Source organism: Palaemon carinicauda, chromosome 6 (genome assembly GCF_036898095.1).
Source record: "Palaemon carinicauda isolate YSFRI2023 chromosome 6, ASM3689809v2, whole genome shotgun sequence".
NCBI classification, from domain to species: Eukaryota; Metazoa; Arthropoda; class Malacostraca; order Decapoda; family Palaemonidae; genus Palaemon; species Palaemon carinicauda.
The window spans coordinates 140,671,723-140,684,121 of record NC_090730.1 but is presented as its reverse complement, the minus strand read 5'-3'; the positions used below and the strand labels follow the sequence as shown (position 1 = coordinate 140,684,121).

At 40.2% G+C, this 12,399-nt stretch overlaps 1 protein-coding gene across 2 annotated transcripts in view; it reads right to left on the bottom strand.

Annotated features, from left to right (window-relative positions):
* l(3)87Df (lethal (3) 87Df) overlaps positions 1-4,217 on the bottom strand; it is a 101,336-nt gene extending 97,119 nt beyond the window's left edge. For both annotated transcript variants that reach the window (XM_068375460.1, XM_068375459.1), the window contains exon 1: positions 4,080-4,217. The gene's annotated coding sequence lies outside the window, so the exon portion shown is untranslated. The remainder of the gene's footprint in view (positions 1-4,079) is intronic.
* Between the last annotated feature and the right edge of the window lie 8,182 nt (positions 4,218-12,399).

The following is a 12,399-nucleotide window of genomic DNA, read 5'->3' as shown; positions in this document are numbered from 1 at the left end:
AGACTTTTTTTATAATAGTTATAAATTTATAAGAGGTTTTAACATATCAATGATAGATTTAATTAAAATAATTTATTAGAGATTGAGTAGAAAACACTGATCAATAATAAAAATTCAGTACAAAATATGACAAATTCGTAGATAATTTGTATTTTTCCTAACTATACAAACCTTAGCTATTTAATAGGGGTTATTACTTTCGGCGTAGCTGATATGACGAGCCATTAGAATTTTAGCGAGGGTTTACTACCTTACCGCTAGTTAGCAGTAGGGAGGGTAGCTTGCTACCCCCACCCCACCATCACACACACCTGTGCTTGAGCTCACTTTGTTTAGAGGTAGGACTTCAAGGGGGATAGGGCTGGCGGGCAAGTTTGATTAAATAGCTAAGGTTTGTATAGTTAAGAAAAATACAAATCATCTACGAATTTGTCATTTGTTCCATAACTGACATACAAACTATGCTATTTAATAGGGGTGACTCACCCATTAGGAGGGGTGGAAAGTCCCAGCCAGTACTGGCTTTTGACTTTGCGGATGCGCCCTCTGGGGGCCGTTGGATCAGCAAGCTGACCTTCTGCAGTCCTCCGAAGAGGAGCCTCTGTAAGTGAACTCCCCCGAGTGAGAGAAACACTAGCAAGAGAGACTCGTAGGTTGATCAGGAACGGAAGAAACTAAGCCGTCAGCTACCGTAGAGTTTGGAGTGGAAGAGGAGATGGGTGAAACCGCATTGGATACTTCTGACACCACAACGTCGACAAGAGACAGAGGATCAACCTCTGACGGTGACGACAATTCCTTGACACCAGCACCCAATCGGATGTAGTTAAGCAAAACCTCCTTGGAGGGCGAACCCGTAAGCCCCAAGGAGGACCAAAGCTGAAACAAGGAGGTTAGTAACATGTCCTCCCCCGGGGGGAGAGGTGGAGCTGCTTCGCTAGGGGAAGAAATGTCATCTCTCGAGACCCAAGGTTGGTTAACAATAAATCTGTCTACGCTACCACTTAACAGTCTCTCGAAAGAGACCGACCGAGTGGGAGCTTCGGAGGAGGTTTGGGCAACGGAAGAAGAGGCCTTAGGTTTTTCTCCCTTCGAAGCAACCTTCGAAGGAGAAACATCCCGTTTGGAGTTCTTCTTCCGTCGTCGTAAAACCCTCTCCCACAGGGGGACAGACCACTCTCTACACTCACTACACTTGCTGGTACTATCACACCGTTGGCCCCTACAAGAAGGACAAAGGGTGTGAGGATCAGTCTCAACCGCCGACATAAACCTTCGACAGGGGCGGTCGGGAAAACCAGGGCAGGTGCGCATGATCGCAGAGGCCACCTTCACATATACAGAAACTAGAAAAAGAAGAAACAAAAGCAATTAAATGGCTGCCAATATGACGGCAAGGATGAGAGCGGACACATCCGACCACCATCCAAGCCGAGAGCAAAGTGAGCTCAAGCACAGGTGTGAGGGGGGGGGGGAGGGGGTAGCAAGCTACCCTCCCCTACCCCCGCTAACTAGCGGTGTGAGTAGTAAACCCTCGTTAAAAATTAATGGCTCGTCATTACAGCTTTGCCGAAAGCAATACTGTACCCCTATTAAATAGCGTGGTTTGTATTCCAGTTACGGAACAAATGATTATTTAACGCTTTTGAGATTTGTAAAAGGGTACAAAACCTAACAAACCCACCTAACCTAACCTAGTAGTTCCCAGGTCACAACTCCCAGCTGGGGGGCAAACCACCAGGACCCCCTTTCCCAGGTCACAAACTAAAAGTAAATCACAAATAAATCCTTACATTATGATAAAGTAAATCACAAAATAATTCCTTACCCTATGATTGACACCTACGTATTTTTTTTTCTTGTCTTGACGATCATTACAGAAGCTTTACAATAAAAATTGTGCTCATCCTCCCTGAAAATTAAGTCAGAATCGGACCTTTGAGGTATAACACAATGAGCTTTTAAAAAAATGTGCATCATTATTTCATGCTTATTTTTTAATTTCACACGAGTAACGATACCTATACACTGAACGGAGAGCATTTCCATCATAATCAATTGCTAACACAAATGAAATTACACTAAATTTTATATAGATTGATATACAGTACTTCCCTTAAGTTCCTTCTTGGAGACGTCTTTATGAAATGGTGGTGAAGTTGAAACTGAAGGGGAAGGTGGACGAAAAAAAATGGCTGTTGCAGAACAACATTCGAGAACTTAATTAGTACCTGTAAGCTGTTAATTGGTTTAAAAAAAAAACGCCATACAGATCCGTCATTATAAATGCAGAAAAAGCTCCTCAAACCGATCAGAACCAAGCATGTGCAATAAGTCCCCTTCAGTCTCTCAAAAGTAAATAATGGACCTATAGAGTGGAAAACATGATTCAGATTTTAATAGACTGAAACGTAAGTTATTATGCCCCAACCCCTATTAAACATGGAGAAAAATACCAAACTAGCCAGCACTCGTCCATTTCTTACAGCGACTTCCAGTTTCGTTAGTAATTAAAGTATCATATATCTACCTCAACCATACAAACTTAGATTTTATTACCTCAGTTATTTCCCAGGGATTGATGATTGTGAGATAAACGAATGTACATGTAATGATTTGGTGCCGGTTTGATATGTGGCCTACCTTTCAAATATGGCCTACAAAATTCCATGTGTTTTAGTATGTGGCCTAACCTAACCTAACAAGCCAGGTAGGCCACATACTAACCCAGAATAAAAAGGTAAGCCACATACTAAACCGGCACCAATTATTTATCAAGATATGCTGGTAAAAAAACTTTGGAAAAAATTTTGTGAAAATGTAAAATAAAACCCCTAACCTAACCTAGGAGTCATATCCTTAACTACTTACCTACCAGGCTGGGTGCAACTCCCCTTAGACTGCAATATCCTTAGCTTACCCTAAGACTAAGTCTCAACCATGTGTTTGCTTCCCAATCGGCTGCACTCCTAGCAAGGTTACAATCAGTGGGGTGTATGGATGATAGTGGCCACCTGTATGTATTATTATGTCTTAGAATACGGCAGTGTAAGGGAGGTATAAACTATTTTCAATCAACGTGTGAGGAACTGGCCGCTGATATACAAAGGCTACCTGAGGTGAATGTAGTTCGTTGGAATAAGTGTAAACTTTATTACTTTTCAAATTATTTGATTGATGGTGAAATCTTTGTGCATCTTGGTCTGAAATATGACAATATGAAGCCGGTGTTTCAATTTCAGAAATATGACTAATTGGGAGCCTTTGTATATCAGCAGCCAGTTCCTCACACATTGATTGAAAATAGGGTACAGTATAGGAGCCTTTGTACATCAGCGGCCAGTTCCTCACACATTGATTATAAATGGACATCAACTAACCTAATCTTTCCCCCTTAACCTAAAAACCGTGTCCTTACCAACTTACCTAACCGGGGAAGGGCTAACGCCCCCCCCCCCCCCCCCGCGATCCCCCTTACACTGAAGTATCCTAAGTTAGACATAATAATATACACAGATGGCCGCTATCATACAGTACGATAATACCAGCTCCTCACACGTTGATTAAAAAATGGACATCAACTAGCCTAAACTTTCCCCTTAACCTAACCTACAAACAGTGTCCTTAACTACTTACCTAACGAGGGGGGGCTAACCCCCTTACACTGAGGTATAGTAAGTTAGACATAATAATACATACAGATGGCCGCTATCATACATACACCCCCTAGATCGGTCATAAGCTTTTATAAGCAAGTCTGTCTAGCATTGTTTGTCTGGCATTTAAACGTAACCTAACATAAAATATCGGTTTTATTTTAAATTATCCCTTTTGTTTCATACCGATTTTAGACCCTTGTACCTTTACAAACAAATGCTGGTTGACTTGCTAAACGTCGCTAACTTTATAAATTGCATAAGATGTTCGACATACAGAAACTATGGTCATATCCCTTACATGTAACACACAATGGGAACTTCTGTAACATTTAGCAAATTCTTTTAGTCTTAAGTACTTAATATAGTAATGAATGTAAACAAGTAATGTCCCAATTATGGAATACAGAGTTCGTCACCTACTATTGACACCAACGGTAGACACGCTGGAAGATAATACAAGAAACAGAAAGTTAAGACACACGGTATACTTCCTCCGTAATAATGAAAACGTTAAAGTCCCTTAGTGTTACCCAAGTATAATCATTATGAAACTGCAACAGTTCAGGTTCAGGTTCAGGTTCTGGGGTGAGGCATAGCCTTTACAACGGCGCCTCTAACGCTTATCTTCTTGTACTGTTTTGTCTTTTATTCCACATTATGTTCAATACTTCTTTTTTCTTTTCTATATTTGTTTCACTAAATAAAAATAATCCTACTATTTTCTTTGGGTCTTCGTCGTATGGTTGTTGTAGCTCAATTACTTCATTCCTTTCTTTTCTATATTCCTAGCAAAATAACAAAAAGTGTATCAAATCTTCCTCCTCATTTTCACAAACTTTACAGTTTACATTCTCCCCTTTGTGTCTATTTACAAGGTTTAGTTTTAACGTATTAGTCCTTGCTCTAAAATAATCAACACTGTGATTGTGGGCACACTACTCGAAGTGTAGCATGTACAAATCGGTGCAATCTACAGAAAATTCCTTATCATTAGTTACCTTCTACACAGACAGCACAGCTTACATAGTTTTACTTCTAACTTCAAGGGCCTGTCTAATATGCCTGGCAACTTCTTTAGTTGGTGTCTCTAAATTCCCTTCTATGACATTGTTTCTGAATGTTTTCCACTCCTTATAACAAAACATATGCTCCATAGTATCCTTTGCCTCCCTACCCAACACTCAAAGCATATCCTTATCATTCTTGTTTCTATATTTTTTCTTTTAATCATGTCATAGTGAACCTTGTTTTCACAAGTATTACTGCTTCCTATGTGTTAAGTTCTCTTATATTCCCTCTTCTGTCATTACTATTCACAAACCTCAATTTAATTGGTCATCTCTGCTTTCTTTCTTTTTTCTATTTTTTCCTTTAATTTCATTTGTCACTACTTTTTTCTTTTTTGAGTTCTTGCTTTTTGTACTTTCTTACTTCCTCAATTTTAATATCATATCTATTGCATATTTCTATAATACTTTTTTTCCCCAAACATTCCCCACCTGGTTCCCTTATTTGGTCTTTTATGAAAAAAAAAATCACATTTTTATACTCTTCTATTTTTAACTGGCCATATTCTTGTTTCTGCTATAAGGCGTGGAAGTAACTTGTCCAAACATTCCTTTCATAATTGTGTACTGTATACTCTCTAGTTCTTTCATTTCATTTTCTTTAATTACACCCCATGTATGGATATTTGCAGACATTCTGGGTTTTATATTAGATCTTTAGTCTCACTACCAATGTCAAGTCTCTTGCTCTGTTACTGTCTCCATACTTCCTAAACTTCTTGTACAATTTATTCTAATTTTGCTTCCCTTTTACTTATGCTGAGACTATGGTTTCCTTTTCTGAGTAAACTTTGTAAATTTTTAAAGATGTTCAATGTACAGAAACAATGGTCATATCCCTTATATGTAACACAATGGGAACTTCTGTAGCAACTAGCAAATTATTTTAGTCCTAAGTACTAAATCTAGTAATGAATGTAACCAAGTAATAGTGTCCCAGTTATAGGTATACTTATGAGGGAATATCGAGGTCATCACTTGTTATTGAATACTGTAATTGAAGTCAACGGTAGACCAATATCAAATCTTTACTCACGCACTTATACGCTATTGAGATTACTACCGATATACTTAAGGAATCATTACATTATACAAATAATGCAATTTTCCAAATGCTAGTAGGGTTACATTCTGGCTTATATCTCCAAAACTACTGGGATTTTTTTTTAATAAAATCTTCCGAGTATATAGACAAAAGGTGTACGAGTTCGTTTGTAAAATATCGGGATTTTTTTTTTCTTTTTTGTCAAATGCTCCCCTTAACAATTGCGTGGGTCAGCCATCCCACTCTTACTGTATATCCAGGTATTTCGTTACTCTTAATACATCAATAATACCTTCATTGAATAATATCCTCAGCGGTAATTAAATTGGTTATTATAAAATTACTGTTATAATCTTATAAAGTTTTTGTATTGAGAAATATTACACCAAGCTTACCACGTAAGATATAGGATGTTGAAAAATTGGAAATTTGTTTATTTATTCAGAATATTTGCCAATTTTCATACGTGCGTTTTGGTAGTTTACCGACGGTAAGTTACGTTTTCACATTCTACTTTTTGTATCATGTACTGTTTTATTAGTAAAGTATAGAGACCATTTAGTTTGTTTTACTTGGTCACTTTGGGGATAAAGGCTTTTGTTCACATTTTCTGGAAACAAATGTGACGTGGTAGTGTTGCCTGATTGTGATCTGTACAGAGAAACTTTTAATTAAAAACATAATTCGTTTTCTGTAATGTGAAAGGTGATGTAAAAGCGTGTAAAAATTGATACGCAAGTACATTCATGTTACTTCCGGCTGTCATTTCGCTATGGCAAATATCGTTTGGTGATAAGTAAGGTTATTCAATGTCTTTTACTCGTATATAAGGTGAGAAGATATTTAGAATTGACAGTAAAATGTGGAAATTAGGATGGTTATTATAAAACGAAAGAATCTACTTCGGATTTCATCAAACGTATTACTTACTTATTTACTTACAGTACTTTTAAATGCTGTTCTCCTGGTCCTATCACAAAAGGGATCCCTACGCACTACAGGACTCACAAAGATCAGTTTATTATGTACATTCTTGGGTATTTTACATATCCACACAGCATATTAGGTGTTTGTTGTTAAACTAACATAATGGTGTTGGATACAAAAACAGGTAGTGAACATCGGTGAATACGAGATGTTGCATCAATTATTAAGGTTTTAAAATCAACAGGAAATATAAGCTTTGAGTTAGAATTTTTGAATGGGAATTACTTTGGTAACCATAATTTTCTTCGTGGTTAGAGTAACTTGGAATAGATTAGCATGAGATGATAAAAAAAAATTCCATTAGCATTTTCATTTAGTTGGCTTTGACATCTCAAATTAATCACGTTTTGTGAATCTGTGAACGTCGTTTACTATTATATATCCATATATCTCCCCTAAATATATTAAAGAGGAAGTATTTGAGTTCTTCTAGTTTTGGATGCAAGTTGGGGGTACCTCTCTCTTTTCATTAGATGAGAGACCATCTCCCTTGCCACCTTAGCTGCAGCCTTAGGCTAGTCATCTACATCTACTGTATTTCCTCTTCTATATCTGAGGAACATTCTCCTCTACAGTTGCTCGATTGGATACCTCATAGTTGTCAGGATTGCCCTTGAATTTTCAAGGGAAATCATTATTTAAAGGGCTAATCCCCCTTCTCATGATTTAATGTTAATAACTAGTTTTTTGGCCAAATTCATTTATCTACTAACCTGTACCTTTCCCCTTACCCGTGGTCTGATTCCATATACAGTAGGATCTTCCACTCTTTTGCCAACTTTCCAATGCCACTGCCGTGTTATGTCGACATTCCTAGGGATATTGTAGGGTCAATTTATAGTGCATGGTCACTAGAAATGGCTGCTACCTTAGGTGCAGCTCTTGCCAGCTTAGGCAGGATGGTATGTAAATTTACCACTTCGCATTGTCTAATAGACCGACTCTGGGGGAAATGGTGTTCCGTTGATGTGAACCTTTCTCCCTATTCTACCACACTCTTGAATTCTTAGGGAATTCTGAGCTGTTGGGCATGAGCTTCCGCCGTAGTGTAGCTTTAGCCGTAGCTTGTGTAGGTAGAAATTTTTAATTTAGACAGTTTTGAAATTGTTTTTTTAACAAAATTTTCATTTATAACATAAGATGTACAAAATTTTTGATGCTCCATTTGTACTTATTGAAAATTTTCTATCTTTACAGGTTGCTGAAGACATGGTGTGTGCTACGGTAACCTGCACCAGACGGGTCAAGTCGCCTTGTGGTCACCAAACTTGCAGGAAGCATGCTAACTGTCATGTTTCCAAAGGTTTCTTTGCTATCTAGGAACCTACTAACTGCAGTGTATGCAAGGACCTTATATATACTGGTTTCCACGCTACCAACGTCTCCCATGACGATAAAGTGCGGGGTGAGAAGAACATTTGTCATTGGGTGAGAGGCTTCCCGAAGAGCTGTCAACAAGGTGCCCCTTACCTTCCTTCAATGGAACTTAAGGACCTTCTCTTTCCCAAGGCCGAGGTGACTGCTGTTTTCGGTCGCTAGATACCGACGGTATAGCTGGACCCGACAAATGATGTAGTTCAAGACGCTCTTCCGGCGATGAGCCTGGAGGGCGACAACATGTCGACCACTTCTTCCGTAACGTCAGAGAGAGAGAGAATCCTGCTGACTACAGAAGCCTCTGATGAGTCCCTGGATGTCCACCAGGTAAGTACAGTGCCTAATACTTCTTTGGCTCAATCCCCCATTCCTGTATCTGCTGCCCCTGCCTCCACCTCTACCCCTGTTCCTACTCCGAATACAACTTTGTTTCCTTGTCACTTGGAGTTTATGGCATCCATTAAAAATATCCATGCCGAACATAAAAGAGCTCAAGCATTCTTAGAGGCGAAGATTGAGGCTTTCCAGCAGGCACTTAAGTCCATAGCTCCACCTACGTCGAGCCTTCCAGATTGCTCGGCAAAGAATCCTTGGCGCTATGCAGAGCATATGGCTCTAAGTGAAGAGTACCCCCACATTGGAGAAGGCATGGGATCTAATCCTGTCTCCAACCTAGAATTCTACCCCTCGATTGATAGTTATCCTTAATGCTATGTGAGGCTGAACTCTGAAGCATCCATAAAGAATGATACAATCCCCAAAGAGACTATCATCATGGACTACAGCAAGGCTCAAACCTTATTGGTAAGGGAGCTAAAGACGGCCGAATTTACCAATACTGTACTCGACTTTCGGCCTTTGGCAGGAAACAAGCCACCTTTATAGCTCCCAAGGATACTGTCCTTCCCTTAGCCTTAAAAAGTTTAGAGGCTGTCAAGGCAGTAATTGAAGGAAGACCACTTCCAGTGCTAGAAGAGTGCAAACCTGTCTCTCTAGCCCTTCCTTTGTATGACTCATACAGTTGGGAAGATGTCCAACACAACTTTATGGTCGGGACACTGGATAGGGACATTGGAGGCAAACAGTTCAGTGAAAGGTTGCCAAGAATTCCCAAATTTTTATTGAAGTCAGAATTCGAAGCCTAAGAGAGGCTATCGGCTTCTTTGTCCCACTAGTCGTATTTGGAAATGCTGATTGGGAACTCTTCGACATCAAATCTCTTCCCAGCCCTGGGAAAAAGTCATCTGGTTACCTTCCACAGGGATCTGCATGTTTTCTTTTTAGTCAGAAGGGTATGCAGAGAGCACGTCCTAGCTGCAGCCACTACTAGACACGAGCCTAAACGGTTGATTGGCTCTAACATCTGGGGAAAGGATCTGTGAGTGTGTGTGTGTGTGTGTGTGTGTGTGTGTGTGTGTGTGTGTGTAATAAATGAAAGCTTTGTTTCTTTGCTAAGTCTCTATTGAGGCTTTATAATCAAGCACCACAGACCTAAAAACTAAAAAATATCGTGCATTGGCAACATGAATGAAACTCCGGTTAACGTTATGCGATTCAACTTGCAGTACAAGTAAATAAAATATGAGAGAAGCATTTCAAATAAAACTATTGGAATAAATATGCTAATTGGAAAATGATAGATCAAGTCATAATTGTCTCTTTTAGTAAATATGAAATATCCTTTGGTAGCATGCCTTACTAATAAAGAAGTTATTTGATCAGAAAATTGAGATTGACGATGGACTACGCAGGGTTGATCAGCTGATTTGAATGTAAATAACGCATAAAATTATAATCCACTATGTTTTTAATTATAAATACAATACTAAAATGTGAATATTACATGCATTATTATTGGATTCAGTTAAGGGAAACACCAGGGAGAGAGGACGAAACAATATGACAAAGACGAGACAGGAGGGTAGTGGTAGCCAAGTTTCTTCTCCTTGCACATTTCCTCGGCGACATCTACGCCTTAAACAAATGTGGGGTATGTCCTTCAAGAGGAAATTTAACCCCGGAGAAGGACCTCAACCTAAAGGCAAGAGGTCTAGGAGAACCTTTTTTCAAGGCAGGAAGACCTTTCCCGAGGCAACAGCCTCAGTTGCTGCAATCCCCCCATACTGTGCACAAGGTTCCCAAGCAGTATGTAACAGTCTCCAGCCTTTAACCCTGTATATGAAAAAGCCACTACATCATTTTGCCAAATCAGAGCTCAGGGGAAAAATGCTAGTGGCAGAGGAAGGTACAGATGGGTCGGTCACTCTAAAAGGCCGAGGAGACAGAGGCTAAGTGTTTAAAGGGGCAGGTTCTTCTAAACAAAAATGAGAAGCTTCCGGTAGGGGAAGACTATTTTTTCTAGGATCAATGAAAGTACGATCCTTGGGCTCACAGCATAGTCTCAAAAGGACTAAGCTGGATATCGGTAGAACTTCAAAAGTTCAAACTTGCAGCAAATGTTTTTATGCTGAATAGGCTGACATAAGTTTTTTTATAGTTTATATTTGAAATATCTGTTTTTATGTTATTGTTTTTAAAATTCTTTATTAATTGTTAATTATTTCTCATATAATTTATTTCTTTATTTCCTTTCCTCACTGGGCTATTTTTCCTTGTTGGAGCCCTTGGGCTTATAGCATCTTGCTTTTCCAACCAGAATTGTAGCTTAGCTAATAATAATAATAATAGTAATATGAATAACAATAATAATAATAGAGACAGAAACCATCCCAGTTCAAGAGGTTCTTCCAACCTACAACCCCATTTTTGGAGGATTATGAACAGGATCTTCTCCGGAAGGGAGTCATCTGTTGCATAAAGTCCATGAACTTTCATGGGCGGCTATTCTGCATGCCAAAGAAAGATTTGAATACTTCAAACTATTCTGGACTTGTCCCCACTAAACAAATTCTTTCTGAATGATTTCCAGATGCTGACTATCTCGCAAATACGGACCCTACTACCCCAGGGGCCTACACGTCTCCATAGATCTTACCAGCGCCTATTGGCATCTTCAGATAGGTCGGCACTTCTCCCCTACCTTGGTTTCAGACTGGCAAGAAAGGCCTACATATTCAGAGCTATGCCCTTCGGGCTCAGTATATCTCCAAGGATTTTCACAAAGCTAATCGAGGCCATTGTCCAACAAGTAAGGATCAAAGGCCTTCAGGTGATGGTATAACTAGACGACTGGCTAGTCTTGGCTGCAACAAAGTCTGAATTTCTTCTAGCAGCTCAAGAAGTCATGAAATTCCTACAGTCTCTGGGCTTTCACACCAACCTCAAAAAGTCCAGGCTAGCTCCAGCTCAAGAATTCCAATGACTAGGGATTCACTGGAATCTAATCACACATCCTTTCTCTACCGCAAGACAAGAGAAAAGAAATTGCAAACTCGGTCAGATGCTTACTTCGATCGAAAGTAATCACTAAATGTCAACAGGACGAACCTCGCGTTCGCGATCAAGGTGTAGACGTTCCTCATCTAAAGGTAGAGGTAGGTGTACGTGCAGTCTATTAGCGCGTAGCCCCTCAACCAGACCTTCCAAACGACCTCAGACCAAACCTGATGATGAGCTTGACCACTCCCCAAACAGGCGTCTAGCTAAACCCTCAGCGCCTTTCACAGCATGGGGAGTTTTAGCGAAGCGCTTGCCTACGCGACGCTTGGAGATACGTCCCGCTATAACGCGTTCTCCTTCTAGAGTAGTCCCTACTCCGAGGCCTCTTCTGCCGACTTCGTCGGACGTAGGTGCTCCTCTGGGGCACAGGAAGGCGTTAGACCTTCCCCTTCCTTCCTCTGTGGCCCTTAGTGCTCCTGTTGGCGTCCATTGACACGTAAAGTTCGCAATTTTGCGTATGAATCTCGCGATTTCACGAGCAAATCGGCGAATTTTGCATGTAGATGTGTCGGAATCGCAAGCAAGTGTGGATCCAACACCTTCCTCTCGCCCTTCTGCGTCTTCCACCTCCACTGGAAGACCGACACCCTTCCCAGAAGGGTTCAAGAAGCCTCCTAATAGGTTCACAAATGTGCTTATTAGTCAGGACCTTCCTCCGCGTCCGGAGGAACGTGTTCCTCGGCCTCAGAGGTTATCTTCTCCGTTGACTGGCAATCCTTCTGGTGTTTCATCCAAAGGAAACTTCTAGGGACCTCCAGGGTGTACCTAGGGGTTTAGAGCTTCCTCTATGGGCATCAACTTTCATGTCCACTAACCGGAAGGCTCTGAAGGTGGCACCTTCACTGCCACAACCCCAGACTGTTAC